The following is a 15,855-nucleotide window of genomic DNA, read 5'->3' on the forward strand; positions in this document are numbered from 1 at the left end:
TCAGATAATAAATTGATATATAAAAAAATCAAAAATATCTTTCTGGAATAATATAACCAGCAATTTCATTCATTACATTTTGTTCAGAACAGATGCTGTCAACTCCCCTTTCTATATAATACAGCACCAATCCATCCCATTGACATTTTTTCCAAAGGGGACATGGCCCCTTTAAATCTTCATTCAAACAACACGTCATCAGATGTGAGAAACTGACAGCCTCCAAGCAATTGCCAGGAGGGACCTGCACGTCAGCCATAATGAGGCCACTCAAGCCAAAATAGTAAGCGGTGGGAGGCGGCAGCTGGGAGCGGGCCCGCCCTCAACCCGCCTCCATTAGTAAAAGCGAGCCCTCAGTGTTTAGATGCCCACATAAATAATGGGCAATTGGGCAAAGTATCATAGAGTGGTGAGTACCTGTGGAGTCATACTAGACTATGATTCTGGGTCTTCATAAGAAGAGGATACATTGTAGGGGATGGGGGAGGAACTGTGGAAATCAATGAAATAATACAGCAGTGTGAAGATCTCCATTTGTCTTGCTGTTATAGAATAACCTACCTTAGCAAAGCACCATATACAGGTGCTAGAGTCTTGTCTGCTCCTTAGCTTTTGATAAACCAGCTCTGTCAATCTAAATTGGCCCCCAATAGACTTGAAATGGCAATAACTTGTGTTTTATTGCAACTTGCTCTGTCTCTGAATTCATACTACAATTGGGTTTTTAAAAGAAAAATCTATCCCACTGATCATATTAACCTTCCTTAAAAGATACCAGACAGTATTGTGTTCAACAAGGGGTTAGACTGTGTGCAACAATGTAACGTTCTCATAAGCCTTCAATGTCTGTTTGGTACAGGAAGTATAGAATCTAAAACAGTGCCGCCTCTCAAAAATTCAGACACTTATTTTCATCCTCCATTTGAATATATTTTTCTCCCTTGCTCTCCGCCCTTCTCTTTTATCACTTTGTAGGAATTGGTAAATTCCTGAGGAAAATACTGAGAGCGAGTCAATCAGCTAACCAAAACGATGTTTAATGCAAACAAACAAAAACGCAGGAGAACAAATCAACAGGTGCTTGCTTAATGCTGGCTCCACGAGGACTGAGAAGGGGAGGCCCCTCAGTCTGACGTCATCACGTTTACCGCTGTTGGGAACGTCACGTGACCCATATGATGACATCATCGCGTTCGGTCTTAACCCTTTAGAGACCACGCTATTTACATACAGCGAAAGAATACAGATTTAAAGGCAATTAAGAGTTCCTTGGTGGCTATGCCACAACTTCATGGTATTGTTCCCTGAACTGTATATTCATTAAAATCATCTGCATTTTAAATAAAATGCACCAGATTCCTTTTGACAACTCTCCAGTACATTAGTCCTCCCTCCTGATACATTCATTTTGGGAATCATAAGAACATAAAGAACATAAGAAGTAGGAGCAGGAGTAGGCCATACGGCCCCTCGGGCCTGCTCCGCCATTCAATTTCCACCCTTCCCTCACCTTCACATGATCCATCTCCGACTCTTCCCTTCCCTTCCATGTCAAAGAACCCTTAAAACACATACTTTTCAAATGACTGTATCTTACTGATTGCAAGGTGTGTTTTTTCCTTAGTTTTGTTTTATTATTTGAGGCAAAATGAATTTTAATTTAATTACAATAGCACAAATACAACTGAATGAAAAATCTAAAGTAACAGAAGTAATACAATTGTGGGGGCACCATCACCTCAACGACTGCAGTAGTTCAAGAAATAACAGCCCACCGCCTTCTAAGGATAATGGGGGTGGGCAATAAATGCAGCCTTGCCAGCATCGATTACATTCTGAGAACAAATAAAAAGAGATGTTTGAGTATCAAGTTTTTGGGTAGCAGATTAGATTTTAAAAGGTGAGTGCAATGCTCTTGTGTTAATTAGAAAACATGTACCTGTCCAGTATTGTTTCCGCAGACATTGACCTCATTGGCAGGCAGCAGAAAGACAATTGATCTGTCCAAGACTTGAATATTACTCCCATATCTGGGAAGGCTCTGCTAACACTTCTCTCACACTCCTGGACAGGACACAAGAAAAAGCCTGTCTCTCACTTTTAACCTCCAATCTCTCTTTCTCTTCAATGCAATCTTTCTGGTCACTATTTTATTGCCACTACTATGGTCATTACTCCTCAGGGCTTTCCTGTCTTGTTCCTCCTAAACATCCTTCACATTTGTCCTTCTCTTTGCATCCTCACTATGTTGAAATTTGAAATCTAGACTTACGGCACCACCTTCAACTCATTCTTTCTCAGGACCTCAAAACTATGGAATTCCTCACATTTCTCAGTGCTTCCTTCCTCTTACAGCCCACAGCTTTTTGAAACTCAACGTTGTGTCATTTAATCACTAGTACTTGATTTATCTCATCTTCTCTCCCACTTTTTTAACCATGGTGGTGTCCTGCACTCAAGGGCCTTGGCCCTTCACCTAGATTTCTCACAATATTTTTTAAAAAGTGCGATGTTAGCTTTAAATTTTGAACTACATTAGTTTGTGTGTGGAAAATTAAAAACTTAATTTATTGAATTGCAATACACATCACATCCTATTTATTTGCTTGAAATATACAGCATCTCTGAGGTACAATATCTCTCCGGTGAAGCATACACTGATGTAACAGATCTATTACCTAGCCCATCTGTAAAAAAAAAATCACCTTTTATGTCACACTGATATAAACATTGCACTTCAGAGTTTTATGGCAGATGACAGACAATATGTGGTTTATGATGGTACATGGGTTCGTAAGTCTTTGAAACCAGTATGAAGGTACAAATTACACACTGGTTTGTAAATAGCAGAAGTTCAGAGAAAACTTTTTAAACTGATAATAGCTGAGCCACTTTTGAAGGTTTATTTGTGAATGGATGACCTTAGCGTGGAAGATTCTCCAACTTGCTGCAGCAAGAAAGACTTGCATTTATGTAATGGCTTATCACGTCCCTCAGAAACATCTCAAAGCATACAATGAACCGCTTTGAAATGCAATGATAATAGTTCTACAATTCATTAGTAGTTTGATACGCTTTCACATAAAAGTGGAAGACCACTCAAGTATGACATTGAAGTAATGGATGCTTTGTTTACAGAGAGAATTTCTCTCAGGAGTGGCACAGGAGAAGAGTAAATAGACCAATCTAAACAGCAGAAGCAAATTTAATGTTGCTTTCAGTTGCCAATAAATCTGGGTGTCTAATCTAGCAAAGAATATCCATTAGATTGAGCATCTTTTTCAGGCATAAAATGGGCACAAAGCATACCAATTTAGCAGTGGGACGGTCTGCACCCAATCTGCGTAGGCATTGGTCCCACTGATAAATTTGTGGTGCCCATTTTTTAGGCATTCCGAATAGATGCCTAAAGCAGGCATTAAGCCCCTTGAATATGTTAATGAGAACCTCAAACCTGTTGAAGGACCCCTTTTCAAAATTCGTTCCTGTTGAACAGGGCGGGTTTTGGGCCTCAGGATTCTTCAGCGACCCCCAGTTTGAGAATGTATATATTTTTTAAAACCCTTCCAGAGGAGCCAGAAGGAGCAGGAGTGCTCCGCTGACTCCCCAGGTGTTGTGACCCTCCCTGTACCAGCCCACTCCAACTCCCCTTTCCGGAACTACTGTTACTTTAGGTAAAGAAATATCTGTCATACATAAATGTCTTTTCTCTTCAACAAAATAAAATAAGAATCGCAGCAATAAAACTCTATGCAAGATTTGCCTGAGCTTTCCCGACTGTCAGTCTGCAGCTCCCTAGAGCAATTCAAACTGATTTAACATCACTCAGTTTCATTTTTTCTCTTGTTTAATAATGTGCAGTTCACTCTGTCCGGCTTTGATTTAGACAACCTGCTTGTCTTGAAAAGACCGATTCATTTGATCAGAAGCTTTCCAGTGTTTTGCCCATTGTGTGAGATGAGAAGCAGAGTAGTGTAGTCGCCGGCCTGTCACTTTTGTCTGAATAGGTAATGTGGACTTGTTCAGCTGAAGAAGCAGGAGCGTGAATCGCTTGTTAGGCCACACGATCAAAAGTCACTCTCCTGCTTTCTCCCAATCAGTCCTCTCACTGCCCTGCTAGGCAGACATGAAATGGATTTTTCTTCTCCTAGTATAGGCACTGAGCCAGCTCAACATATGAAATGTTACAAAATTTACAAAACACATTCCATTGCTAGGTGATTTGTTTAGCAGTATGCCTTTTTGGCCTATGAGAAGGTGATTTCAAAAACCCTAAAAAAATAACTTTGACTGCCTGCAGCAATATACAGGAAACTCTCGATTTACCGGCACCTAAATAACCGGAAATCTCTGTTAACCGGCAAAATTCAGGAGTAGGTTCAGGTAAGTTTTACTTCATATTAGTGGCCATTCCTGGATCTGTGGCCATGTAACCGGGGTTCTTGCACCTGTTGCTATGCAACAGGGACGCCTGGATCTGTGGCCGGGGTTCCTGCACCTGTTGCCATGCAACAGGGACACCTGGATCTGTGGCCGTGTACAGGGCTCTCGTACCTTTTACTATACCTCTCTGTAATCCGGACTGTTTGATAAACCGGCACCACGCCGGTCCCATCGGTGCCGGATAAAAAAGAGTTTCCTGTAACTGTTTTTGTTGTTGCTGTTGTTATTGACATTTTATAGGGGCAGCGGTACTTTTTGGTTTGACACTTTACTTGTCACCGATCCCAAAATCTCACGTGCAGTACCTAGAAGCTGTAAAAGAAGCTTAGTCTAACCCATGAGTGACTTTACTAATGCCCCCTTTGTGCTGTTGGTACCTCCTTTAGAGCAGTACCAGTCAGCAACACTGAGTTATACTGGCAGTCCTGCATTACTATCCGCGTAAGCCACCCAGCGCTCTGCACATTCGCACTTAAACAATATATAAGAGATATTATCAATTTTTAGAATTACTTTAGAGGTCTGGGCAATCTTGATATTTTGATTACAAAAGAATTGAGCTTAGACACTTCTGATAATATGATGTCATGCCTGTTCTATCCGCTTCCGCACAGCCCACTTTAAAATACTGGGGTGCTCACCAATAGGATTAACACCCATTCCAAAAAAGCATTTGAAAAGGAAATGGTTCTTTCTTTTTAAAAACAGAAACAAGGCCATTGCTGTTATTAAACAAATGCCGTCTTCTTGATTTCTAAATTACCAGTGTTCTTGTCTTGAGTTTAGACACAGTGCCCAGTTTGCTTCTTTGTACTTTGGGTGACATCATTAAGATAGTGTCACTTTTAGAAGTGACCCAGGCTGTTCCAGACATTGTGTAGCTTCAAATGGGCCTGTGGGACAACGCAAGTCCTTTCAAACATTAAGATAAAACGTTTACTTGAAGAAAAGAGAAGAGAAGATCTCTTAAAAAAACACAAAAAAACTCTGTAAATAGAATGCAGGAATGCCTTAAAATGGAACAGTTCAGCTTTAAATAACTTTATACAATGGTTTTAAAGTTTGCAGCTGGTCCTTAGATAGGCTCTTCCTTTAGAAGCCTTCCATGTAAGCCTTCCACTGTCTAAAATTCTGTTTAGTTAACACTTATGAATACTACATGCCATTCCATCTTCCATCCTCCTCTCGTGCCGCACAGGTTCAACAATATCCAATTGCCACACAACTTGTGCTCCTTCTCCTTATCCGTGTTATTATAGTAGTGCTGAAGATTGGGAGTATAGCACATTCATTAACCAAATACTTTATTAACAAAGAAAAGCAAACTGTATTCACCTTCTAGCTTGTTTCACTCCTTCGCTGAAAGCACTGGCACAGCTCCATGGAGCTTGGCCAGCCTCTGGTACCTTGCTCAAATGGCCATTATTCATGCATGAGCCTGGTCAGTGAGTGCCAGCAGGTTATTTCACATAGGAGGCAGCACACCCAAGCCTGATCTTGTCCTCTCCTGACAACCACACGCATGCTCTTTCCATTAGGGGTCATGGGAATGAGAAGCGTGCCTGATTTTTTTTGTCCCTTATTCCTTTCCTGGTCAGGAGCATTGAAGCCAATGGTAACATCCCTACCACAGCCCTGCATGGGATTACCTGACTCACTCCAGACCACATATCAAACCTGAGATGTTCCGGACCGTATGCTGCAGTACCATAGCGGGACTGCAGTTACCAATTGAGTCCTTGGGAATGCTGGAAAACAAATTTAAAAAATAGAGATTTAAAAAAACATGCTGCCAAGTTAAGGCTGACAGTTGCTGGTGGCTCAATGGAATTTCTATGCAGTGTTGAATGTTATAGTTTAGGGTAGTGGTCTGACTATACTGTGGTTGTATCTCATCCACGATCGTTGATCTTTGGGACTAAAAAAAAAGTAACTGGACTAAACACTGAGTATTGAGTTACTTCCCCATGTTGATACGGAGACACACACACTCAACACTCATTCACACTCACACTGCAGAATGAGAGGGCATACACTCTGTGATAAATTTGAGCACTGGAGAATAATTACAACATTCTATTTAAATTGTGTTTAAATGTTGTCTTTGTGGTGACTGTACAATCACAAACAGCAATTTAATGTCGGCATTTAAAAAAAATGGCTGCATATTATATTCAGAGCAGACTAAATATAGGAGCATCTTATTAAAAAGGCTTATTTAGTGCCTTAATATAGCACAAAGATAGCATATGTTTTAAATTCAGATGTAAAATTTCATACATCATAACTTATTTAGTGACTGATTGTCTGCTAATCATATAATGAATGATCCTGCATGCCCTGTACTGAAATAGGGGACAGAAAGCTGATTAAAGTATGAGGCAAATGCGGAACACTTTAATTAGTTTGAAGTCCTTAGTATCATTTATTACCCTATTAGTGGGTAGGCCCACACACGTGATATTGGCTTTTAATTCAAAGTAGGTTCTGAGGAACTGACTTTAACCGATTGCGCTCACACCTGTCAATCAGATTTTCTGATTACTCTCTCCATTAATGCATCTTAATGTGCATTGATGTAAGTGAATATTGAATGACGTACAGTGATGTTTGTACTGCTTTGTACTGTGTCAAAGGTCCACTCCAACTGTTTTATTATTTTACTGCAACTACAATGAAATCTGTCTCTGGTGACCACCATGGCATCAGTAAACTCTTAATTCTAGTTCCTGCCTAAGTCCAGTTAAGATCTCACTTAAAATTATAACCTAGCCTTTTCTTTCAGGTACTGACTAACGTGCTGGGCACTTCCAGTATTTTCTGTTTTATTTCAGATTTCCTTCATTGACAGTTTTTTTTTCGAACTCGCTTCTGAATTAGTGAGTTCCTGTTGAGACTGGCAATGAGGGGCCCCTGATAAAGTGATCCTTATGACAGTTTTCATTGTATATGCTATATTATTTTCTTAGAAACGGGAAATGAATTCTTGATTCTGACTAATTTTTGTCCACTTCTGATGATAGTAGTCCATGTTTCAGCAGGCAGGGAAGGGGTGCAGTACTTGAATCTCCTGCTTCTTCCTTCACCCTATCCCTCTAAAGTTGAAAAGAGCTGGTGCTTTTTTTTTAACCCCAAACATGGGACACACTGAAACCTTCAGCTGTTGTGTGATGATGGTGCCGGTTCTGGTGTTTTGGGGAGGGTCATTATCAGCAGCAGTAGCTGTGTCGTCAGTGGAGCCTAGGACCAGCTTGTGCTGGTCAGTTGCTCCTTAGATCGGTTCAAAAAAGCAGGCGTGTGTTTTTGAGCTTTACTGTTCACCTAGTGATTGCTGCCTTGTCTGCCCTTGGTAAATTTTCAGACTTCTTGTCTGCTCAAGGCTGATTTTATGCTTGGAAAGTGAGCCCTATCTGAGTATGATAATCATCAGTATGGATACTGTATAGAGAATGCTGACGATGGGAACCAGTGTTACATTGAAGCCCTTAATCTGTCATTGTGCTATGGAGCCTGGTTCAGGAATAGCTAAGATTTTTTTTTTAATGAAAAATCAGCGTGAACAAGAACAGATGTTGACGTGCTTAACTTTATCTGTTGTGATCCCATGTGCAGGGGTCAGGAAGGGCAAATGCTAGGAATTGTGCTTAACATGCCAATGACAAGATAGCCTGTGCAGCAATTCCCAGAGTTAGAGCTTAAAAAAAATTCTTCCCCTTAAAGTACTTTCAGTGCTTAAGGACATTCCAGAAAGCCACAAGGTTTGCATGACAGATGTTTAAATGTCACATAACAGAACTGAAGGAACCAGGGCAAACAGTGTGGCTCCATGTACAGGATGGGAATTCTGGGAAAATGCTGTGGCCCCATGTACAGGATGGGAATTCTGGGAAAATGCTGTGGCCCCATGTACAGGATGGGAATTCTGGGAAAATGCTGTGGCTCCATGTACAGGATGGGAATTCTGGGAAATGCTGTGGCCCCATGTACAGGATGGGAATTCTGGGAAACTGTGTGGCCCCCATGTACAAGATAGGAATTCTGGTTGATACAACTTTATTTTCCTATTTTTTTGCAGCTTGATTAGGGGGCTAAGCCACATTTCACTTCTGATTTGCTGGCTGGTGTTATTTCCTAATTTACCCCCCTCTCCCCTGCTCACACTAACTCATGTTGGGATTCAGCTCCATGGCACTAAACATCCTCTGGGTACCTCGCCCAAGTGAGCATTCTTCATGCCTAAACCTAGACCTGGAGCATTGGTGGACTATTCGACCTTAGGGGCAATCACAGAAGAGCCCAAACCAATCCTCGTCCATCAGCCATGCACACTTAGTTTACAGCTGTAAAATAGTCACTGTATACTGAACGTGATGTTTCTGATCTATCTGGCGTAGAACTACACCCGATAGTGACCTGGAAATTCAGCGGGGAGGTTCTCCTGATGTAACTTTGGCAGGAGGCTGGTAGAACTCCCTGACAGATGCGTAAATGGCTGGCTGTTTGCATAGTTTCTCTGGGGATTCCTCCAGTCTCCCACGGAAGCTATGGCAGGAGATTCGAAGAGCAAGCTCCTGCAGAATTTCGAGGCCAGTGTATTTACCCATTAAGCCAACAGCTTAATGAACCCTTGAGCTGAATTAAAGTATATCCTCCTAACGAGGCACACTAAGACCCAGACTATCTGCTGATTAGAAACTTCTCATATATCAAGGTGGATTTGAATTTGGTTCAAAATTCAATTCATTTTGGATTTTGCCTGTGGCAAATTGACAATGCTGAATTTGTACCCATCAATGCATGCCGCAATATATTGTGCCAAGTGCTGTGTATAAAATACTCATTGACACACGATAATAAGTCTATAGTGAGTGATCCAGCAGGTTTTATCCTGGAATGGGACACAAAGAACTAATTCAAGCATGAAGTGAGAGCTGCTGGATTCATTACCAGAGCTATTCATACATGGTGGGGGAGGACCCTCTTTTAACATTTATTTTACATAAACAGTTAAGAATTTTGAGTTTGTTTTTGAAACGTTGCTAGTTTGTTCAGTTCTTTTATACTGACCCCTTAGGAATTCAGAATTTGTTCAATTTGTTCTACAATTCAAATATCTTTCACAGGCACTGATGACTACTGCCAGATAAATGAGAATATCAGCTTTTACCCCATATGCAATAATTAACCATTTGCAAAAAGTGAAGCCAACACACTTTTAATTTTGATGCTGCTCTGTCCTTAAAAAGGAAGACATTTTCTATGGTCAAATAGCCTGCCAACTGTCACTGTATAGATTCAGACATGAAGAATTAACACTTGGGCAAAACTTCTACTGAGTATTATCTCAGCTGTGACTTCAGAAGATTAGAGCAGATAGTGGAAAATATAACAATCAGACAGCATTGTAAATAAGGAAAAAATTAAGATGTCACTCAAAATACAGATTCAGCCAAGATGGGGATTTTTATGATTTTGATCCTTTTTAATGATCCTTTCATTGATTGCACAGTTCCGGAATTCTGAAGATCCAAACCCAACAACGCATGTAGACATCATTACATTAGGTGCTGATGCTGCTAACCTCTTCAAACCATTGATTGCTGAAAAATGCAGAACTGATTGTACACTCCAAGGTGCTGTTGACAAGGTGATGACTATCTGTGCAAATAGGAAATGTTTCGAGAAAAGCCAGCGGTCAATTTTAACCCAAACTGGGGTTTGGGCAGGGTGGGGTAGTGAGTGCGAAAGGCACTCGCTGGGCTATTCTAACTCCATTTTTATGCCGCTTCCCATGAAGAACAGGTGTTAAAGAGGGCACAGAGTGGCTACAGGTAGGCAAAGATTGGCAGGCCTTCGTCACCCGCTGGCTTCGAGGTAGTGGTAGGGAGGTTGCTTCTCCTGGCCCCACAAAGGAAAGTTTTAGACTCACCAGATGGGCCTCTTCTGTCTTCAGACCAGCTGCAGATCTGCTTCTGCCCAGCAGAAAAGTTACGGCGACTTCCTCACCCAGGCTGCGGTTAAAATTGCATTGGCGTCCTATTGACATAATAGGACCCTGATTTGCATAAATTTATGAGCAGGTGCCTCATCTGCCTGTAAAACCCTGCAGATTAATATTGGGAATCTGAGCGGGTAAGTAACCTGTTCCTTTTTAACTGGCCACCTGCTCATTTTCCAGTGTGAACCCCTACTTAAAATTTAAACAGGAATGGTTCCCCTAATGGCTGAGTTAGTAAATACGCTGCCATGTGTGGAGCTGATCCATATTAACCAGAATGTTTCCAGGTTCAATCCTAAGTCTGTGTTAATAAAGGTAAGTGTGTGAATAAAGTTAGGGGTGTAACAATTGGATTCAGCACTCCTGAACCAGGGAGTGGAGATCAATCAGTCATGGCTCCCACTCTTGGCCTTTGAAACTGACCGCAACTTCGGGATTTGGCGCAAGCATGCGGAAATCCCAAAGTTGTGGTCTGTCAATGAAAACTCCGAAACTGGCTGTGCTGTGCAACCCCCCAATCCCCAAACCACCCCCCCGCCCCCCACCACCGGAGCCGGCAATCAGTGAAATCTCGTAAATCATTGAAACTGACGAAAATTTCGGTTTTCCGCAGTAATTACGCTGTTAAATTCCCCACTAAAAGTTAGACCCAAAAGGATCAGGTGTAACTGGGGTTTAACAGCATATTGACTGCTAAAACGAATTTTAATTTTGTGCAGTGTGAAGTTTGTCCATTTTAATAAAAATTTTAATTTTTAAGAAACTTTTCCAAAAAAATTTAACTTTTTTTAAGTTTGTGCATCTTTATTTTAGGTTTGCTTTTTCCCCATATGAGAACCCCGATCTTTCTTTAGCTCTCTCGAACTATTTAAAAAAGTTAGGGGGAAAAATTCGGTATCGCCCCATTTGGGGTGCCGTTATCGGCGGTGCGCAAAGTTTAGCGCCTGGCGTTAATTATCGCCTCCAACAGCAAACTTGACTTTTATCGCCCCTGGAGGTGATTGGAACACTAAATCAGGCACTTCACACCTGTCTTAAGGCGCAAAGGCCGAGGAGCGAGGCGCTACCTCAGAGCGCTGGCGAAGCAAGGAAGGGCAAATCCAAATAAACCTGCAAAGTGCTGCTCAGTATTCAAAACTCCTTCACACAGCGTTGAATCTCTCCAGAAGTCTGTCTCTCTCTCAGACTGCGTGGTGCAAAAATGTCACCGACAAAAAACGGCAGGAAGCGGTCGCCTTTAAATAGCGCTCCCCTAGTCCCTTTCTGACAGCATAACGCTCCCCTCAACCTGTCATTGCTAGCGACAGGCGGTACTCAAGGGGTACAAGGGGCGCCACTCAATATCCGGTCTGGGGCGCTAACGGGGTGTTGTGCACTCGACTGACGTCACAATCTGCCAGCGCAGGAAATCGTGGTGGTAGTGTTTAGCGCCGCCGCAAAATGTCTAGTTAATTTCGCGAGCGGCAAAAACATCGCCGCGCCTGGCCTCTAGTTGCTTTGCGCCCCACTTGGCATCCTCTTAAGGCGCTAATGGGAGGCGCAACCAACTGAATTTTTCCCCCTTAGAATTTTAAGGACTTACCCACTTCCTTGTTCACTGTCTGTGAGAATTCTGCCTTTTGATTGGCTACTTAGACGTCACAGCAGCTCGCACCAGGGGATCCCCATTAAGTTCTGTTGAATTGATTTCAAGGTTGGAAAACCCAACGTTCTCGACACAGGGACGTGCAGAGCGTACTTCGGGGTCAGCAGCGAACACCTTCACTTTGCTGCTGACCACAAATTCCGGGCCATAGAAACATAGAAGATAGGAGCAGGAGTAGGCCATTCGGCCCCTCGAGCCTGCTCCGCCATTTAATGAGATCATGGCTGATCATCTAAATTCAGTACCCTGTCCCTGCTTTCTCCCCATATCCCTTGATCCCTTTAGCCTTAAGAAATATATCTAACTCCTTCTTGAATATATTTAATGAATTGGCCTCTACTGCCTTCTGTGGTAGAGAATTCCACAGGTTCACCACTCTCTGGGTGAAGAAATTCCTCCTCATCTCTGTCCTAAATGGCTTACCCCTTATCCTTAGACTGTGACCCCTGGTTCTGGACTCCCTGACCATCGGGAACATCCTTCCTGCATCTAGTCTGTCTAGTCCTGTTAGAATTTTATAAGTTTCAATGAGATCCCCTCTCATTCTTCTAAACTCCAGCGAATATAAGCCCAATCGACCCAATCTCTCTTCATCCGTCATTCCTGCCATCCCAGGTATCAGTCTGGTGAATCTTCGCTGCACTCCCTCCATGGCAAGAACATCCTTCCTCAGATAAGGCAACCAAAACTTATCTGGGCCAATATGATTACAATTACAGCATTTTTTTCTCTTACAGTACACTATTTTTTAGATATATATATAGTATTCATATGTAAGTGCTGCAACATACGATAGGTATAAATCAGAACATTATGCAGAATTTGTTATGGTGAGTAAATTTCAAATCTATCGGAACTAGCACATAGAATATGGCCTCTTTTAAAGTGGCGGGCAGCCAAAATGATGTGTGGTTTCCCCAATTACTGTTGATATTTTTGTAATTCTGAGGATTGCTAAATACTGAGAAATAGGCAAATAAAGAATACAACATTAAGCTGGTAATAAACTCAATTTGGTTCAAAATGGTTCAATCCAAACTGAGCTAAATACATCAAACCTAATCCTAGTCTGATCTAATTAACGTGCTACAGGTATATGCTGCTTCAGTGTATCAGCTGTGAACCTGGCCTTATCTAATTAACATGCTACTGGTATTTACTGCTCCAGTGTATCAATCTTGAACCTGCCCTTATCTAATTTAAGTGCTGCAGCTATTTGCTTGTTCAGAGTATTAACCCTGAGCTTGAAGTGATCTCATTAAAGTACTACAACTATCTGCTCCTCCAGTGCATCACTGTTGAACCTGGTCTGATCTATTTAAAGTACTGGTATCCACTTCTTCAGTCTATCATCCATAGTCTTGAATTTGACCTGCTCTAACTAAAGTGCTACAGGTATACACATCTCCAGTCATTTGCCTTGAACTTGGCCTAAAAACAACCAATGCTCGAAATCTAATTCAATGACAACATTGGCCCAGAAATTCGGGTCGGAGGCTTCCCACGGGTGCAAGCCTCTGACCTGCACTTACCTTGCGCGCTGGCCGTTGAGCTGTGGGCCCCCGTGGGATTCCGATCCTGGGCCTGCTCCAACTGCCGGCGTGCGGTGCTTGCGTATCCCAGGGGCGCAGTTAGTTCGATGCGTCCCCTGGGATCACGTGGGCCATGGAGAGCCAATTGTAGCAGGGAAATGCCCATTCATAAAATTGACAGGAAGAGCTGTCAAAACCATAAATACTATAAGCCCCAAAACATCACTAAAACTTCAAATAAATTTTAAAAATATCACATTTTTAAAATAACTATAAATTATATAAAATAACTATTTTAAACAATAACTTAAATTTTTGAAAAATTAATTACATTTTTTAACGGGGCTAATAATAAACTTATCTTTCTTTAATGTATTTAAAAATAATAAACCTGTGGAAAAAATGTTTTAATTTTAATTAATTCACCACTTACCTTGTTAAAAGCAGGCCTTGCGCCTGCTTTTTATATGTGTAACTCCTGGAGACTTACCCTCTCGGAAAAACCTGGAAAAAAAACGTAAGTTCAATGCGCACGTGCTGCCTCTCCGGCGCACGCGTTCCACCTCTGAACCCCTTCTTTCAAGGGAACGGAAGTTCCGGGTTCCCGCGCATGTGCAGTGCATGCAGGAAATCAGCACTTCCATTGGGCCTACGGGTGAGTACCCCATGCGTACTCACCCGCGGAAACCCGAATTTCTGGGCCAATGGGCTCTCTGTTAACATAAGTTTCTTTTCAATATGTTCTCATCAGCACTGGAAAAAAGACACAGAGTCTGACAAAACCCAAACCATACTGGCCAACACTTGGGGAGGGAATGGACAGATTTTCATAATATTCTTACTTTCCTTCTTTTAAACTGTGCCCAAAAACTCACCATCAGGACAACAACCTTCCATTTCCTTGACAACAGAGTGAAGTTTCTTTCTAACATCTCTCAATGACAAACGACCAAAACTTCTTCAGTTTACTTATATATGCATAGAATAGCTCAAACTCCTTCAAAGCAACATGCTTAAAATTCCATACTGCACAGAAAACGCCACCTGCAGTTTGATGTGCTTTCTTTAAATATGTTTCCCCCATGCATTGTTAACCCACTCGGAATTGGGTTGTAGTCATCTGTTATTGAATGGCTGGTGGGATGGAACGTTGGTTGTTTTACTAAACTAGGATGGATGGCTAAAAATGTTTCAACTTTTAAGTTTACAAATTTTATGTTGACTTTTTAACAATGTAGCAGTATTTCTATCCCAAATATTTAGAATAATTTAAATTAGGAAATGTCCTAATTTTATATTTTGCAATATTGAACATCAAAAATGTACAAAATATTTTTGCAGGTCATTTTAGCAATTAATATTTTGAAGATCGTAATCAGTACTTGAATTCAAAAAACACTTTATATAAATCATTTTCATATTAATATGATTACATGAAGAATGAGGGAACACAAGTAAGTACTGGAGCACTGTGCTTCTCCATGGCCTCACCTCTCCCTACCTTTCTAACCTCCTCTGGCCCTACAACTTTCCTAGAAATCTATGTTCCTCCAATTCTGGCAACCTGATTTCTTTTGCTCCACCATTGGCGGCTGTGCCTTCAGCTGCCTAGGCACCAAGCTCTGGAATTCCCTTCTTAGACCTTTCCATCTCTCTACCTCTCTCTCCTCTTCTAAGACACTCATTAAAACCTACCTCTTTGACCAAGCATTTGGTCAACTATCCTAATATCTCCTTATGTAGCTCGCTGCCAAACTTTGTCTGATAACGCTCCTGTGGAGCGGCTTGGGACATTTTACTACGTTAACGGCGCTATATAAATGCAAATTGTTGTTCTGTCATGGGATTAAGATGGTCAGTTCTTAACTGATGTGCTAGGTGGAGAAGGACGCTCCATTTAGGACCAGAGAAGGGAACACAGTAAGTTCAACCTGTTACAAACCAGTACTCCTGCCAGCCAATCACTGCACAGTATTGAATGCGGCTCTGGAGAAAATCATGAATCGGACCATTTCATTCTCCCATCTGAAGATGTGTGGCAACATTTGGGCTCCCTTCTTTTTAACTTGCAAAGGATAAAACTATCAAGGAAAGAGTTTAAAAAAAAACAAGAGTAGGACACAGAGCCTTGTGCAGGATAGACATTTACTTTAAGGAGAAGAAACCTAACTGCTTTGTAAGCACTAAGCATGTTTAGTACTTAGAAGATGACCTTGTGATGCATTGAAGTATGCCAT

General features: G+C 41.6%; 1 protein-coding gene and 1 long non-coding RNA gene across 15 annotated transcripts in view; one reads left to right on the top strand and one right to left on the bottom strand.

The window, feature by feature from the left end:
• The window catches only part of sox6 (SRY-box transcription factor 6), a 640,702-nt gene that overhangs the window by 325,645 nt on the left and 299,202 nt on the right, over nt 1-15,855 (top strand). The gene's annotated exons all lie outside the window — the stretch shown is intronic.
• Nucleotides 1,022-15,855, bottom strand: part of LOC147106968 (uncharacterized) — a 45,259-nt gene continuing 30,425 nt past the window's right edge. For both annotated transcript variants that reach the window (XR_015080991.1, XR_015080990.1), the window contains one exon: nt 1,022-1,835. This is a non-coding gene — a long non-coding RNA (uncharacterized LOC147106968). The remainder of the gene's footprint in view (nt 1,836-15,855) is intronic.

Source organism: Somniosus microcephalus, chromosome 15, assembly GCF_052327205.1.
Source record: "Somniosus microcephalus isolate GS21.2 chromosome 15, FLI_Smic_1.0, whole genome shotgun sequence".
Lineage (NCBI taxonomy): Eukaryota > Metazoa > Chordata > Chondrichthyes > Squaliformes > Somniosidae > Somniosus > Somniosus microcephalus.